The 17,867-nt window shown below is 42.5% G+C and overlaps 1 long non-coding RNA gene across 1 annotated transcript in view; it reads left to right on the top strand.

Moving 5' to 3' along the window:
* The window catches only part of LOC129636130 (uncharacterized), a 143,928-nt gene that overhangs the window by 125,652 nt on the left and 409 nt on the right, over positions 1 to 17,867 (top strand). Inside the window, exon 3 of the long non-coding RNA XR_008706662.1 lies at positions 8,315 to 8,522. This is a non-coding gene — a long non-coding RNA (uncharacterized LOC129636130). The remainder of the gene's footprint in view (positions 1 to 8,314; positions 8,523 to 17,867) is intronic.

Raw genomic sequence — 17,867 nt, forward strand, 5'->3', positions numbered from 1 at the left:
AGGACTACCAGTATCATGGTCATAATTGATGGCAGAATTTCTTGTCCTGTCCTTAGCTTAAGTGGAAGAGGTTTTATTTTGCTTCTTACTTAACTCAGTTTGATCATGTATACACAGATTTTTAGATTCATTATGACTTAATTGGAGAAATTTCCTTTCTTGTTTATATCAAGGAATATGGGCAGACAGTAGATGATGTGGTGGCTTAAAGAATGAAGAATAGGTCTGCAAAGATTGTTGTTTTTTGGTACAGTGCTATGGAAAGAAAGAGGGAGGAAGAATAGAAACTTAAAGTACAAGGAAGTAGGATGAAAAAGAAGGTAAGAAGAGCTAGGAGAGAGACAATATGAACACAAAACAAGACAATAACAGTAGAGGGTGCATGTTCCCAGACCTCAGTAGAAAATGTGGCTGGATGACTTGCCTTTTGGGTAGAAGAAAGGACATGTGTGGCAGGAGAAAGGGAAAATGAATGATAGGCACTGGGTGAGGATGGCCATGATGGGCATCGTCATGGCATCAGGACTGAGGTGGAATTGTGGGTAAAACCTTAACTGCCAAGATTTCCCAACACATGGCCAGAAATCCTGCACCATCTAAGCAATGACAGTGCTGTACTCAAACACCTTTGACCGCTCCAACTAATGTTGATGGGGCTCAGATGTCAGGGTGTGGCAGGGTTGTCTGTGTGCTTAAGACTGCGCAAGGTTGGAGTTGTAAGCACGTTTTCCACTGTAGAGTCCGTCTGGCACCCCACCCTCCACCTGTCTCCACAGAAGTGGACTGCTCAAAGGTGACAGAACACATTGTGGGATGCTGTACATGTTCTGCCAATTTCCAGCTCACATGAAGCATGCAAGTGCCTTGGAGAAAGATAAGGATTTTCCTCTGTAAATGTAATCAGAATGACTGAAACTCAAGTTTTCCTCGGTATCTCGGTACTGTATTACAGCATCTCTTCTGTACACCTGCCACTCTAAAGATGCCAGACTCTGACATCTGCATATTTCCAAGTCCATATTATTTTAAGGGTCTTTTCTTCATAATCATGATTTTTTTCCCTTTAAGTCATTTACTAGGAATAAGCTTAAAGTTAGTTTATTTTTTAAATGGCAAGTTGTTTTTTTTTTCATTTTTCCTCTCTCAAAGGAATCTCTACCAAAGTTCTCTTCTCCTAGGCTGTCACTGTACTTTGTGGTGTTATTTTCCTAACACTTACGTCACTGTTGATGTCAGTTCTCCTAGACTGTGTGGCCTCTGAGGACTGATAACTGTGTCTTTTTGACTTGCCTTCTTTCGTTCTTTACACAGTGCCTGGAATAATATAAAGAGTAATCAGCAAATTTGTTAATAAATTAATTCTTAAAAGAAATGAACAAGATAATGTATTTACATGTATTTTTCTTAGGAATAGTCTCAAGATGGTGGTTCAGAGTGAATTTATCCAGGCAAGCATGAGAATGGAGGTAATTGCTTTGCCAAATATATTTTAGTAGTTTTGCTTAATAGAATACTTTAATTGATTTGTCATGTGAATATTGGTTGATATCTATGCCGTTACCATGGAGTATACCATCACAACCATCATCATCACCAGACTACTAGGTAGTGTTCTTGGAGGTATAGGATTTCAAGCACTCTTTGGTGACTAATTCATTCTTTCTCTCATTATTATTCCTATGAGCTAGTAGGTGGTGGGGCATAATTTTTTTCTGGACTCTGTGTCTGGGGAACTTCTTCCTGGGGCCAAGCTGAGCAGATTCACTTTCTTTTTACAGCCCTTTGTCCAGAAGGACAGTCTTTGCATAAAGACCAGAGGTCACTGGGTTGTTGACAGGGAGGGGTCTGTGGATTCCTTAGGAAGGCGCATAGTCACACTCTGAGGGAAGGGAGCTGGCTGGGCAAATTTCCTCTCATTTTCTGGGACCTGTTGCTTTCCAGTCCTGCTCTGGACAGTTTCCCTTTGGGGCTTATGGGTTTTCGGAATAAATATCATAGGACCATGAACCTCTTCCCAGGTGGCACTAGTGGTAAGGAACCCCTCTTCTAGTGTTAGGAGACATAAGAGACACAGGCTCAATTCCTGGGTTGGAAAGATCCCCTGGAGGAGGGCATGGCAACCCATTCCAGTATTCTTGCCTGGAGAATCCCATGGACAGAGGAGCCTGATGGGCTACAGTCCACAGGGTTGGAAAGAGGCAGACACGACTGCAGCGGCTTAGCAGGCACGAGCCTCCTCTCATTCCTCTATATTCTGCAGGGAGCTTCGGCAGGAGCAGAGGGGAAAGCTCTGCTTGTTCTTTCTTATTGGGGAAAATGAGGCAGGTTCAGTATTGATATGGCATTTACAACAAATCTTAGCATCCTAAAAGATTTCAGATTCATAAAGTCTAGACCTAGAAGAAATAAACTGATTTAATCTCTTTATTTTAAAAAGGGCAAAATCGATACCTAAAGATCACCCAGTACTAGAATAGGACCAAACCTTAGAGTCCCTGGTCCAGGACTTATTTGGTGATACAAGTACTTGAATAATTATTCAGTTAAAGTGTTAACATTATTTGAGTATAAAAATTTACTTATAACTTTTTAGTAGAGGAAGAGATCATTTAATTCCTAGTCCAAGAATAAAGCAGGACATTTTCAAGATACACTTTTGTGGAAACTGCTCTTTTAAATATGTACTTGATTATGTATTAGTCATGTGTTTTCCGAAGAAATAGAGCCACTGAGTCAAAGTATAAGACTGACTTATTTTCTGAGTTTCTGATTCTAGAAAAAAGTGGCAGCACAGAGCAGAGCTGGGAAGAGGCAATGGGAGAGCTGGGGTCTGGTCTGACTCTGCCCCCAGCTTTCCGCGGGCTGTCGAGTTCTGTTTAGCTCTGGTAGCTCGCCTGTAAAATGCCTTCTTTCCCTCGTAGGATCATGCGGACACACACGAGCAAAGTTAAATCAAAGTGCTTTGAAATACACTTTCTTTACAGAAAGGAATTGCATCCCTCTGTTTATGTTAATATGCAGAGCTATTAGCTTAAGACACACTCCTGAGAACTTTATTTCAAAATGCCAGGTATTACCGTCTTTGTAGACTTTCACCAAGAAGAAAAATGTTGTTAACTTTGGAGAGAAGGTTAAGAACAAAGGATAATAACCCTAGGCTGAGGGTTTCAACTCCTGGCCTGTCTCCTCCATGTCACACACCTGCCCTCTGGCTGGGGCCATCGGTGATAGCAAAAGTTAATTCTGAGACTTCTGGAACTTAAGATAATCCATCACTTCAAAGCATCTACTCTGCCAAAAACGTTGCCGATCTCTCAGTTTACAATGTCAACAAGTACTCACCGTTGCTTATAAAGAACACTTTGGTCCCTATTTCACTTTGGAAATGGTGGAGGGAAAATTTTAAGCATCTTAAATATTTAAGATGTTGTATGAATTTGAACTAAGACACTTTGTCTGAAATGTGTGACTAAGTGTGAGAGGTGTGGGTTGAATAAAATGCCAAAGAAGGAAAGAAGATAGTTGACAAGAAAGGAAACAGTGCTAGCCGAAGAACGCTAGGACAGCTGTCTGCCTGCGTTTGTCTAGTAACTGAGTTTATTGCTCAAATGTAATGACTCTGTCTTAACAGCAAGAAGAAAGTACTGGAGCAACAGGCTGTTGGTCGAAGCACATCTCACACTTTGTCATGGTAAGCAGTTGGCCCTTTCAACACCGTTCCTGTCAACATATAGGTCACTGGGTTGAGTTTTGTGACACATTTTACCCCTCTGAGGTCCTGACTCAGACAGTAGAGAGTAGGTGAATGGTCTTAGCTGCTCACATAACTTTTCCTTTTTTTTTTTTTTTTGCTCAGGGTTATTTCTGTTTCTGACAGTTCAGACAGTTCATCACATAAATCTGGGGTAGAGATCTCTCATGTTAGCGGGCAGTGAAAGGCTTAAATCATTTTCTGTGAAGCTGCTTATGTTGCTACATCATTGATGCTTTATCACGTATTTTTTCGCTCTTTCTTTGGCCAGGCAAGGATATCTATATTAGGCAAATGAAAAATGAGCAGCGCTCTTATCCTCTTGTTAATACAGCTGGTCCTATTCCAAAAATCATACACTACCGCTGACAAATCACCGTAATAATCACAAGCCTAAGCTTTAATTTCTTGGACCATTTTTATAAAGCATTCATTTTTCAGCTATTAGGGTAGACAAAATTGTTTTGAAAAAACATCTAGAGTTTGTAATGCTTTCTTACTTGAGACCTGAAGTTTATTGACCAGAGCCTCAGTTCTATTGCTCAGACTAATGCATGGCCCCAGGAGCATCTCTCTGTCATGCTCTGCCTCAGTTTCCTCATCTATAACATCTCTTATCTTCAGTTCCCAGCACTGATGAAGTGACAGAGACATATAATCAGTTTCTCTAGAGGGCGCTCTTTAATGCAAGGTATTATTGACACTCAGATATATGTTTTTAAACTGAGAATTTAAATTTTTTCCCTCAGAAGACATCTTTGAAAATTTAAGAATTTAAAATTATAAACCTAAAAAATAATGTTTGCTTAGTCACTCAGTTGTGTCTGACCCCTTGGACAATTGCCCATTGGACTCCTCTGTCAATGCCTTTCCCAGGCAAGAATACTGGAGTGGATTGCCATTCTCTTCTCCAGGGCATTATTCCAACCCAGAGATTGAACCCAGGTCTCCTGGATTGGCAGGTGGATTCTTTACTGTCTGAACCACCAGGGAAGCCCATGTGGAGAGTTGTCCCCAAAGGATGTCCCTGAGAGAAACACTACGGCTCCAACACCAACATTTTTTTCTGTAAGCAAATATCTAACAGAGAAAATGAAATTACCTAGTAATCAAAAATCTAAAAGAAAAAAAAAACACAACTTCTGATTGGCAGAACGGGCATCTTATCTCCTGTTATGTACCTCGAAGAAGCTGCTTAGTTATTTTTAAGCTGAAATGTGAGGAAGGCAAGTTTTGTTTTCAAAGATGCTCTGTATTCCCTTTCTTCTTCCTTCTATACTATGTCCTCTCTTCTCATGGATTCTCTGATCCCTGGACAGCTGATGCCCTTGTGATGCATCTCAGCTCTTCCTAAGTGTCCTGCCTATACCTGTTACCCCAGGGAGTGCTTTGAACTCTGGATTTCATCCAACCCTATTTTCCAACAAAATTCCCCCCTTGTATTATTTTCCTTCATGACCTTGTCTAACAGTAATAGCTACTATAATAATGGATGAAGGCATGTCTGTCCGATGAAGGAATATTAATATTTTAATCTACAGGAGAAACAAATGCTGGGCATAATCGATGCTGTGATGGAGAGCTCTTTGCTATCAGATCACTCTGATCCAATTCCTGTGTGTTATTCTCAACAGACATGGAAGTCAGTCCATGAAAGGCCTGCTTCTAGGTCCCAGGAGAGCACAGGGCTCTAGCTGCATCTCACCAATTCAAAGAGTGAAAGTGAAAGTTGCTCAGACGTGTCTCACTCATCGTGACCCCATCGACTATACGGTCCATGGGATTCTCCAGGCCAGACTATTGGAATGGGTAGTTTTTCCCTTCTCCAGGGGATCTTCCCAACCCAGGGATTGAAACCCAGGTCTCCCGCATTGCAGGTGGATTCTTTACCAGCTGAGCCACAAGGGAAGCCCAATGTTAGTTTCTCATTCGTGTCTGACTCTTTGCAACTCCATGGACTGCAGTCCTCCAGGCTCCTCTGTCCATGGAATTCTCCAGGCAAAAATACTGGTGTGGGTAGCCATTTCTTTTTCCAGGGGATCTCCTCAACCCAGGGATTGAACCCAGGTCTCCTGCATTGTAGGCAAATTCTTTACCATCTGAGCCACCAGGGAAGCAAAAAAGTCACCAGGAGCCTGTGCAGCTGATTAGCAGCAAACACCTACTTACTTTCTCAATGCTCTGAACAAAGAGGCCAAGCCAAGGATGTTCAAGTCCAGTCTGTCATGAGTTTCCAGAAAATGACTGACCCCGAAGCCACAGTGCTTTCAGAAGGCCTGAAATTAGAGATGGTAATGAACTCATAGATGGGTGAGGGGAAAGGATTAACACGTGAGCTGCCCATTTCCATGGATACAAGGCTCCTTTCATTTATTTTTACTGGTCTTTTTACAGGGAGTCAGAGCTCCAATCCGATAGGACATCTGTGCTTCATTAGCTGTGTTTCATTAGGTTTATAATGTGATTTAAACGGACCCCTCAAAGTTGTAACAGGGGAGGCTCCTGAGAGTCCCAAGTTCCAGGCCTTGCCTCGCAGGGGGCCTGCAAAATGGCTACATGAATGGAGATGAGTGTTTCGAGGTCATGGGGCTGCTGGATGATGGATCTCAGGCTTGGATGAGGTTGAAAACATCTTTTATTCTGCAATTAAGGTCTTAAAAAAAGGGGCCTGCTACATCTGAGTGCATCTCTATAGGGAAAAAGAAGAATTTGGCTGAGAAGGCCTGGAAGGCTCTGCTAATTCTAGCAGTTCTAGCAGTTAGAGGTCCCTCACCCACCACTATAGTCTTCGTTCTCTTTGCCTTGGAAGTCAGCACAATTAACATGTGTTTTTTAGGCTGTGGAAAGAAATGCAAACCATGCTGGTGGTTTGGTGGGCTGCAACAGGAAGCAGGAAGCAGCCACTTTTTGAGTGTCCCCTCTAGCAATGATTAAAGTAGAAGCAGGTAGTCAGTCATGTGACAGGGTTGAAATGTATAAACTGGGTATCACACTGCTCTGAGAATAGTTGCTATGGTAACCCAGACAGAGATGGAACAGCAGTAAAGGAGAGCTGCCCTGAAAGCAAATGTTATTGATTAAATGAGATTTTTTTTTTTTTTGGTGTGGTGGGGGCTGGTGCTGGAAGTGGTGAGAATGGGCGTAGAGGCAGGTGAACCTACGCTAATGACCATATGGACAGTGTGGTTCTTTTTTTTTTTTTACTTGGTCACTCAGTCATGTCCGACTCTTTGAGACTCCATGAACTATTGCCTGGCAGTCTCCTCTGTCCATGGGATTTTCCAGGCAAGAATACTGGAGTGGGTTGCCATTCCCTTCTGCAAGGGATCTTCCTGACCCAGGGATAGAACGTGGGTCTCCTGAATTGGCAGGTGGATTTTTTACCAACTGAGCCACCAGGGAAGCCCCATGGTTTGTTTACATATTGACAGATCTTGTCAGGAGTCCTCAGAGAAACAGGAAGTTAAATGATCATCTGCATGAGTTACTGTTTCTGGGGCTGAACTTTTGGATTTCAATGTTGCATAGTAAATTCATTGTTTCTTAAGAAAATCCAACATGCTGCAACCAGCTGGTATAAGTTAGCCTTGAGTTCAAAATCCGATCACTTGAAGCTATGTTGTTTTCTGCAGAGTTTATGGCTATGTCCTCTAAGCACCTGATTATTTCTAATTGGGTCCCACACTCTGCTTTAAATTGTTCACATTACCATTCCAGAGGTAGTTATTTGGTTGAGGAGATGGAGTGGCCCTCTAAATGTGTCCTTATTCCGACTTTGGAAAGTGCATCCCCTGTGAACTTCTTGCATTGGAACCCATCTACGCTTACTTTCTCTTAACTGTTACATTGAGGAAAGAATCCTTGTCCTACTTTACAGGACAATTGTGAGAAACAACTTATTAATGATTACAAAGCAGCTTGAAAATACAAGCTCTTCACAAATGCAAGATGATAAAAAATTCATAGAGTAACAATAACAATAATTCTATCAAGGCCACTGGGAAGATGACTGGAGTGTGCCCAGAGGTCCAAAGCGGGTATTAGGAACTGTGTATAGGAAATTTCCCTCGATGTATACCACATGACATATGAGACTACCAGATACCCTGGACTTCTTCAACTGTCATCTATGTGTGTATATGCAACTCTTGGAGCCCTGGTGGTGGTGGCTTAGTCACTAAGCTGTGTCCATCTCTTGTGACCCCATGGACTGTAGCTCTCCAGGCTCCTCTGTCCATAGGATTTTCCAGGCAAGAATACAGCAGTGGGTTGCCATTGCCTTCTCCAGGGGATCTTCCTGACCCAGGGATTGAACCCAGGTCTCCTGCATTGCAGGAGGATTCTTTACTGACTGAGACACCAGGGAAGCCCCTTGGTCCGCTGTACAGACAAATTGCAGATTTGGCAAAAGTCTTTTATTTTAGGGAATTGTTGGTCTGATATTCAGAGTCCTCAGCATGCCCTTACTAGGAGCTGGTGGAAATGGTGTTCTAATATCACCAATACCACTCACTCTTGAGACTGATGACCTTCCCTTTGTCCTCTTGTCTTTCCTTTTTGCAGCAAGCCACACAATACAATACATTCCTTTGCTAGCAGATCTGTTACTAAAGGAATTCATGCATCTTGCATCTTGAAGATGCATTATTAATGCCTGGACAAATCACATCAGGTGAAACGCAGCAAGTCCCTGGCACTGAAAAAAAGGAACAAAGGCTGGTTCTACAAGAGAGCGATGGATGAGACAAATTATAACAGCTGGGAGTTTCTTGTAAGTAAGGTGGCATAAAAACCAGAAATGCTAAAATTGTGTGCACAGACAGTAACTTCATTTTTTTCCTGGTAGAACAGATTACACATGGTGCTGGAAGAAAGCCACTCTAATTGTGGCTTCGTTAAAGTCATGGCGTTGCAACTCTTTGAATTTCTCAGCAAAAGGGGCCTGCTTGCTGGTGACCAAATTACTTCCAAGTGCAACCCCAGGCTCTTGTACATGATTTCTGAGATGGACTAGGAAAGATGGATTTTTCTAATGGAGCCCGTAATCAGCTCTGGCTGCACAGGGGAAAAAAATAAGATGTGGCTGGGGAGAGTTTATCAGGGAACTCTGAGGGAATGGAGACTGTCTGGGAGAGGTGGAACAGAGTCCCTCTTTTCACCTCTCCTGGCCAAGGTGGAGATGCCTGCGTAGGCTGATGTGAGGCAGTGGTTTACCAAGAGTGTGATTCATCCTCTGGCACGAGAACTTATAGATCCTTTCAACTTTAAAACCAGGGGATTGGAGATAGATAAATATCAGGAGTATTTCAAATGGATTAGAAAAGGCCACAAGTGAACAATCATTTAGCTGTGTCGATCCATGACTGTGCCTACTCCCAGCAGTCACTAATGACTCATGAGCTGCTCGAGCACTCATGAGCCCCTTCTCACCCTTTTCTGTTGGGTCCATGACAGAGAGGACTTGTTTTAAATTGCAGGCCACAGCTAAAGTTTATGGTGACGTTAGAGGGAGGCATTTTTCTAAACTACTTCTATGTCATCAGTTTATTAAATAAGACTTCTTTTGGCACCTTGAAAGAAATGATATTCTTTTAAAGTAAGAAAGCTGTTGATACGTTGGAGAAAGCGGCAGTGGTGTGTGTGTGTGTGTGTGTGCTTGTGTGTGTGCATGCTTGTGCCTCACGCATACCATTCTCTTGAGGTTTCTGTGTAATATTGCCCACATTTTCTATTTGGAGAATCACTTTCTCCTACATATACTCAACAACAAACATGAAACCACCTAATTATATTTTCATAATCGTGATTAAAAACCGTCTAAATTATCCTGCTTGATGTACTCAAAGAGTTTGTTGATTGCTTTTTGATGTGTATTAGAGCTCCATGCGCAGCCACATCAAATGATTTGCTTCACAATGAAATGGAGGAAAAAGCCCTTTAATATGCATACACACTTACTTAAAATATACATATATAATTCATACCTGGCTAATTAGCCAGCATCAACACAAAATCTGTGACCGTAAAATAATTGTGGAAAAGTTGATTACCTTCAAATAGTACATTAAGTTTGTATATACATATATATATATATATATATGCATATAAATATATATGATTTTTTTTTTTTTTGCACAATATTGCTTCTACCTTTTACAGAGGCCATTGGTCTTTTGGACAATCAGTGCCTCTAAGTGCTTTTCACATGCTGATAAAGAACCTTGAGATTAAGATTTGAACTTTAGAACTTTTATGACAAATCATGTGTAAATGCTCCCCTCTTAGAATATATGTTCCTTTTGATGATAGAAGGGTCATGGGCCAGTTTTCATGAAGTAATAGACATGACCAGCAGACTCCATGGTGGGCTCTTCCTGCTGATTCCCCCACAAAATGAGCAAGTGCCCCTATCCTTCCTGCTGCTGCTAAGTTGCTTCAGTCGTGTCCAACTCTGTGCGACCCCATTAGACGGCAGCCCACCAGGCTCCTCTGTCCCTGGGATTCTCCAGGCAAGAATACTGGAGTGGGTTGCCATTCCCTTCTCCAATGCATACATGTGTGCTAAGTCACTTCAGCTGTGGCCGACTCTGTGTGACCCTACGGACAGCAGCCCACCAGGCTCCTCTGTCCATGGGATTCTCTAGGCAAGAACACTGGAGTGGGTTGCCATTTCCTTCTCCCCTGGGGAATAGCCGTGTGAAGACTCCTTGTGGTTCTCCTGTTGACACACATTAATTGGTCCCAGGGCAGGAGGAACTCACATTTAGGTCTTTGTGTCAAGGCAGCTTTTTGTGTTTGTGTTAACATTGCAAGATGTGCCTACAAATTAGTAAATTTCATTTTCACACTCAAATTTCATCAGCTTATTTCTAACAAAGGTATTTGTAACTGTTTACTAGTAGGGTGTCGTGCTCTGTGTGTGAATCCTTACAGGATGGGAAGCCTATTTGTTGCTTTGGGAAAGAGTGGTTTGGAATAAACAGCAGCTGACACGTAGGCCAGTGCCTTATGAGGTGTGCATAGAAGGCGGGGCAGGGGGGCGGTGAGATATTTTTCACATCAGTGATGACTGGTCTTAATAAAAAGCTGAAGTAATGAAGGCTTTATATTTTAATATGAGGAACAGTGACTCATCTATTTATTCAACACTGAGTACCTGTTGTTTCCCAGGCACCAGCTAATTCTGAAGGGTAATGGCAAAGCAAATAGAACTGAGATACGGTTAATCCCCTGGATGGGGAGGTCACATAGAAAGAAACTCAATATAATGTGCAAATTGATATAGTTGAGATATGTGCAAGGGACCCCAAGAAGATGGAGGAATAACTGCCTAAATCTGGTGGGAAAGGCTTTCCTGAAGAGCATCTTGAAAGGTGAGTTGGACTCTTTCCATGAAAAGGACTTCTCGGCTGAGGAAATTCTGGGCACAGAGGTCAGAAGTGGGAGGGGGCATGGCATGGGAGGATTTGTTGAGTACTCTTGTGTTACTTCATTTTAAGTTGTGAGGAGAGAAGAGGCAGGAGGACACGTTAGAGGGGCAAGGGGCTGGAATGTGGAGTCTCAATGTGCTGCTCTAAGAAACTTGGATTTTGTCTCATAAGCAAAGATGAAATTGAGGCATATCACGATCAGATTTGTGTTTTGGAAAGCTAAGCCTTTTGAAATGTGGAAGATGAATTGAATAGTGGTAACAAAGATTGGCAGAAAGGAGAGCAGTCAGAAAGTTATTAGAACACCTCCAGAGAGAGGCGCTGCCAACCTGAAAGAAGGCAATATCAGTAGGTTACAGAGGTGGAAGCAGTCCTGGCATCTGTCCCCACTGACGGCAACATGACCAGAGTGATTGAAGCCCCTCCTTCACGTGCACCTCAGACTTCAGCCACACCAGACCATTTGCAGTTCCTTTGCAATGCTAGTTCGATTTGCAAATGCTATTGAAAAACTGCTGACTCATCCATCCTGCTGACTTCTATTTTACTTTAAGATTCACTTCCTGCATTACCTCCTCTGGCAAGCCCCTTTTCCCCAGGCTGAGCTAGGTGTCCCTCGTTTGGACTCCCATAGAACCTGACGTCTTTCTGATGAAGCTTCTACCACACTACTTAGTACTTGGTTATCTGGAGGGGGCCCTACTCATTGTGCGTATGTAATAAAAGCAGCTACCAAGCAGCGGGCATTCAATGAATACCCTTTGAATGGCCAAATGCAGTAGCTTACTGTCATTTCATCAACTACTTCAACAAAAGAATACAAAGTGCCTGTCATCCTAGGATATATCACTGGGTATCTTTTCTATTGATTCTAGACCCGTGGACTGTAGCCATAGAATGTAAAATCTCATGGTACTTTGGCAATTTTGTGGTGATTTCAGTTCAGTTCAGTCGCTCAGTTGTGTCCGACTCTTTGTGACCCCATGGACTACAGCACACCAGTCGTGATTTAGATCAATATTAAAAAAAATGTAAGTGGAAAAAAGAAAGGCCTCCAAAATTGTCAATGTGGATGCCATATATATGTCAGAGAAATGGGCCAAAAAATTCCCCTTACCACCTATATTTATATTCTTATTGACCCAGGTAACCAAGAAGTTGTTTCTTGTCTACTGTTGTAGAATCAGACATTGAGTTTTAATGAGTTTGCTCAGACCTTTAATTATACAAGTGCATTTAGGATTATGGTCTTGGGTTAAGTATTGCCACAGAGCCTTGAAATATGACATCACTACTGCTACTGCTACTACTGTTTTGTCTTTTCATAACTCAGCAAATGTGATGACAGATGGTCAGTGAATGAGATGAAAGGCACCTTACTTTTCCTCTGGTTCTGTGCGTTGTCTCTTTTGCTTCTGTCCCACATTTGTCTTAACTTATTACAGTGATGACTTGACCCCTTTTATACCTATAGAGATGCTTATGGTGTCCCTAAGTAGACAAGAGATCCAGAGTTTCTTGTCTTCATTCTTTTCTGCAAAGAGTTTCAAGGCAACTTAGAATGATGAAAATAGCAGTAAACTGGTTCAAGTCTAGGCTCTGCCCCCAAGAGCTTTGTGACTTTTGAGAGGTCACCAAAACCTTTAGCACTGCACTTCCTCTCTGTGGAACGTGAAAGTCGCTCAGTTGTGTCCGACTCTTTGGGACCCCGTGGACTATACAGTCCATGAAATTCTCCAGGCCAGAATACTGGAGTGGGTCGCCTTTTCCTTCTCCAGGGGGGGATCTTCCCAACCCAGGGATCGAACCCAGGTCTCCCACATTGCAGGCAATTTTTTTTTTTTTTTTTTTTTTTAACAAATAAGCCACAAGGGAAGCCCACAAGGGACTTCCCTGGTGGCTCAGACAGTAAAAGTGTCTGCCTACAATGCCAGAGGCCTGGGTTCAATCCCTGGGTTGGGAAGATCCCCTGGAGAAGGAAAAGGCAACCCGCTCCAGTACTCTTGTCTTGAAAATCCCATGGACAGAGTAGCCTGGTAGGCTACAGTCCATGGGGTCACAAAGAGTCAAACACGACTGAGCAACTTCACTTTCACTTTCTTCTCTGTGGAACAAGGGAGTTAGGCTGAATATTGTAATCATTCTTTTCATTTCAGAAATAATCTGCACTTATTATAACCATTTATTTATGAAGAATGTGTTAACCATCAATTTGAGCAAAGCCCTGCTCTAGATCAGATAGGAGACACCAGGAGAACAAAATCAGTCCATAGGAGATAACTATTTAGCATGTCTATTTTGCTTTTGAAATTTTGGGGCTGTGGGTCTTGATTTTTCTTGGGGACCGACTTTATTTTATAGTCAAAGGTGATGTGGCTTTGAGTCTAGAGTCAAAAGGGAGTTTAGAGGTCATCTAATTGAACTTCCATTCCACTATATAAAATACCATATGGATGTTTGGCTTTTCAGGTTATTCCTGGACACTTTCTGTATAAGGAGTTTATGATTTTTAAAGGAATCTTAAAGATTCCCAAGTATAAGAAAGTTCTTCCTTATATTGAGATGAAAAATATGCCTCTATGACATACAGATATTTTTCATTCATTTAATTTCTCACTCATTCTGCTTACAAGTATTAATAGAGTATCCATCATTTATCTGGTGCCATGCTAGGGCCCTGAGATAAACCAATGAAAAACACAGAATTGGTCCTTGCCTTGAGGGATCTTAAACTCCACTGAAAGGGCAGGCAATTAAGCAAACAATTGTAATGCATTCTAACAAGTACTATGACAGTGGAAATATAGATGTGTTACAGCAATGTTTAGGAGCATGTCAGATCTGAGCCTGAGTGATCTGAGAGAGCTTTTCTGAGGGTCATCTAGCTGACAGTGAAGGGTGTGTGCATGTGTGCTCTGGACTGTAGCCCTCCAGGATCCTCTGTCCATAGGTTTCTCCAGGCAAGACTATTGGAATGGGTTGCCATGCCCTCCTCCAGGGGATCTTCCTGACCCAGGGCTCAAACTCGCATCTCTTGTGTCTGCTGCATTGGCAGACAGGTTCTTTACCACTAGCACCACCTAGGAAGCCTGAAGGATACAGCCATGCTCAATGATATGACCCCATGGTCTCTAAAACTTAAGACAGTATTTCCCTCAAGCCCTTTTCTCTAGGCTAAACATAAAATAATCCTTTCAATTCTCACTTTCACACACCATAAGTATGCCTCCAATATCTTCTCATTTACCAATTCAGTAACTTTGTTAGAAAATAAATGAAATTTGTTTGGCTTTATGTCCTCTGAGTGAACCCATTTTGGCTCCTAGTGATAATCTTTTCCTCTCAAAGTGCTTACAAACCATCTATTAATTATCCATTATAGAATTTACTTGGGACTCAGTATCAAGAGGTATTCTGAAGTGTTTGCTATTTAGAAATTAAAACTTTCGCCTACTTGTAGTTTTTTTGGCCTCTCTGGTTCTACAGGATTTTCCAAAAATTACTAACAGTGCCTCTCCAATTGAATTTGCACACTCTTATCTGGGAGTACTTACCCGAGTTCAAGTACACTTTTTCTGTCATCTCCACACTCATACTTTCTGGGTGTGTCTTAATTATGTTTATTCTCAACATTTCTGTTGATGATCACCCTCTTTAGGGAAGATGATTGCAAAGTAAAACTATTGTTTTATTTTTAACACCTGATAATATTGTGCCATCTTTCCAAACAGACACTATTCCTTTTATGTTTCAACTATGGCACACAATAAATGCTTTTTTGGGGGGTATCTTCACCAGTCAGAGCTAACTTATGGCCTGTGAACTTGGTGACATTCTTTGTGTGGTTTCATTGTCTCCTCTCCCTCTTCTTTCTCCTCTGAATCATTGATTATGCAACTTTCCTTCTTTTTCATTCACATACCTTATAAAAATTGAACGTATTAGATGATACTCTAAACAGCTGCCTGGATTTCTGGAGATGTTTCCCCTTTGTTAACATTATTTACAATTGTATAGCCAGACTTCCATTTTTAGTGTCTCCAGTACTTCTTAGGCCATATCTTCTTTCATGGTGGCACTTTCTCAGATTAAAAAAAATTCCCTTCTAAAATCTAAGATGCGCTAATCTTATGGCATTAAAAAAGGGGAAGAGTGAGTGTTTATTGATTATTTACAATCCTTCATCCTAGTGTTGTCTCTTATTCACTTTCTCAAAATTTTTTGGAGTTGGTTTGATTATTTCAGTTGTTCAAACGAGAAAACTGAGGCTCAGTATATTGTCCAACCTAGTAAAGAGTAAAACTGGCATTTTAGCCTGAATCTGTCTGATTCCCAAACTCCTTCTAATGTACCAGAGCTAATTACTCCCATTTGCGGGCATATCTGTGTGTTCCATGGATTACAGATTGTTGCCACTTCTTTAGAAAGTCAGAATTCATCTTCCTTAGAGGGTAAATGGATATCCCAAAATACCAGTGCCACTATTTCTTCTGTGTATCACATCATTCCTCTCCATGATACCTTGACAAAATTTGGTTCTCTATTGGGAAATAGATGGGGAAACAGTGGAAACAGTGTCAGACTTTATTTTGGGGGGCTCCAAAATCACTGCAGATGGTGACTGCAGCCATGAAATTAAAAGACACTTACTCCTTGGAAGGAAAGTTATGACCAACCTAGATAGCATATTCAAAAGCAGAGACATTACTTTGCCAACAAAGGTCCGTCTAGTCAAGGCTATGGTTTTTCCAGTGGTCATGTATGGATGTGAGAGTTGGACTGTGAAGAAGGCTGAGTGCTGAAGAATTGATGCTTTTGAACTGTGGTGTTGGAGAAGACTCTTGAGAGTCCCTTGGACTGCAAGGAGATCCAACCAGTCCCTTCTGAAGGAGATCAGCCCTGGGTGTTCTTTGGCAGGAATGATGCTAAAGCTGAAACTCCAGTACTTTGGCCACCTCATGCAAAGAGTTGACTCATTGGAAAAGACTCTGATGCTGGGAGGGATTGGGGGCAGGAGGAGAAGGGGACGACAGAGGATGAGATGGCTGGATGGCATCACTGACTCGATGGACATGAGTCTGAGTGAACTCCAGGGGATGGTGATGGACAGGGAGGCCTGGCGTGCTGTGATTCATGGGGTCACACAGAGTCGGACATGACTGAAGTGACTTAGCAGCAGTAGCAGCATGGTAAAGAAGAGGAGCCCTTCGGAATGAAAGAGCCTACTTAAAGCTCTTGGTGTCCATCAGCAGTTTTTTGTTGTTGCATAACGATTTCCACAAAGGTAGCCATTTGCAGGGCTTCCCTGGTAGCTCAGCTGGTAAAGAATTCAACTGCAATGTAGGAGACCCCAGTTCGACTCCTGGGTTGGGAAGATCCCTGGAGAAGGGTTAGGTTTCCCACTCCAATATTCTTAGGCTTCCCTGGTTAGGCTCAGCTGGTAAAGAATCCACCTGCCATGCAGGAGACCTGGGTTTGATCCCTGGGTTCGGAAGATGCCCTGGAGGAGGGCATGGCAACCCACTCCAGTATTCTTGCCTGGAGAATCCCTATGGACAGAGGAGCCTGGCGGGTTACAGTCCAGGGGGTCGCGAAGAGTCAGACACGACTGAGCGACCTCACTTTCACTTTTTACTTTCATGCATTGGAGAAGGAAATGGCAACCCACTCCAGTGTCCTTGCCTGGAGAATCCCAGGGACGGGGGAGCCTGGTGGGCTGCCGTCTATGGGGTTGCACAGAGTCGGACACGACTGAAGTGACATAGCAGCAGTAGCAGCAGCAGATTTACTATCGCACAGTTCCACTAGATAGGAGTCTGCGTATAATTTAACTGTGTCCTTGGGTTCAGGGTCTTACAAAGATGCTCTCAAGGTGTCAGCCAGGCCCCAGACTTGACTGGGGCTGGATCCACTCCCAGCATTCGGTCCCCTGCAGGCTGCTGGACTGAGAGCCTGTCGTCTGAAGAACACTCTCAGTTCCTTGCCACATGGGCTTTCCCAGCACAGTTTCCCCAAAGCCAACACGGGAGTGACTCTCCTCTTGAGATGAGCATTACAATCTTACGTAGCATAATCTCACATGGATTCATGGACATCCCCACCTTGGACAGATTCTATTAGTTAGAAGCAAGCCATAGTCCACATGTACTTGGTGGGAAGAAGCCACAAGGACATGGATACCAGGAGGTGGAACACTGGAGACCGTTTTTAGCATCCATGTGGCACAGCATCCATGCTTTTGCATAGTGACTTTTGCAGTTCTCTGAGGATTTTCCTTGTCAATTTACCCTTAAATGACCACAGAAATACCTTCTGGCTGTTTTTTATTTTTTTGCCCTTTCTTTTTCTAGTGTTGAATCTACTATTCTTCTATGAACTTTCAGCATATAATAAGTTCTTTTAGTTATAATTATTTAATATCACTATTTTAGCACAGGTACACAATACACTCTAGAGAAGGAACTGGCAACCCACTCCAGTATTCTTGTCTAGAGAATTCCATGGACAGGGGAACCTGATGGGTTATAGTCCAGGGGGTCACAAAAGTTGGGCATGACGAGTGACTAACACACACACACACTACACTCACACATACACGCATACACTTGCACACACAGTAGAATACCTCACAGCATCGCCTCAGAGTCCTTCCCAAAGACCAGTCACCTGTTTGGTCCCTGTGGTCA

This window comes from Bubalus kerabau, chromosome 21, assembly GCF_029407905.1.
Source record: "Bubalus kerabau isolate K-KA32 ecotype Philippines breed swamp buffalo chromosome 21, PCC_UOA_SB_1v2, whole genome shotgun sequence".
Classification (NCBI taxonomy): Eukaryota; Metazoa; Chordata; class Mammalia; order Artiodactyla; family Bovidae; genus Bubalus; species Bubalus kerabau.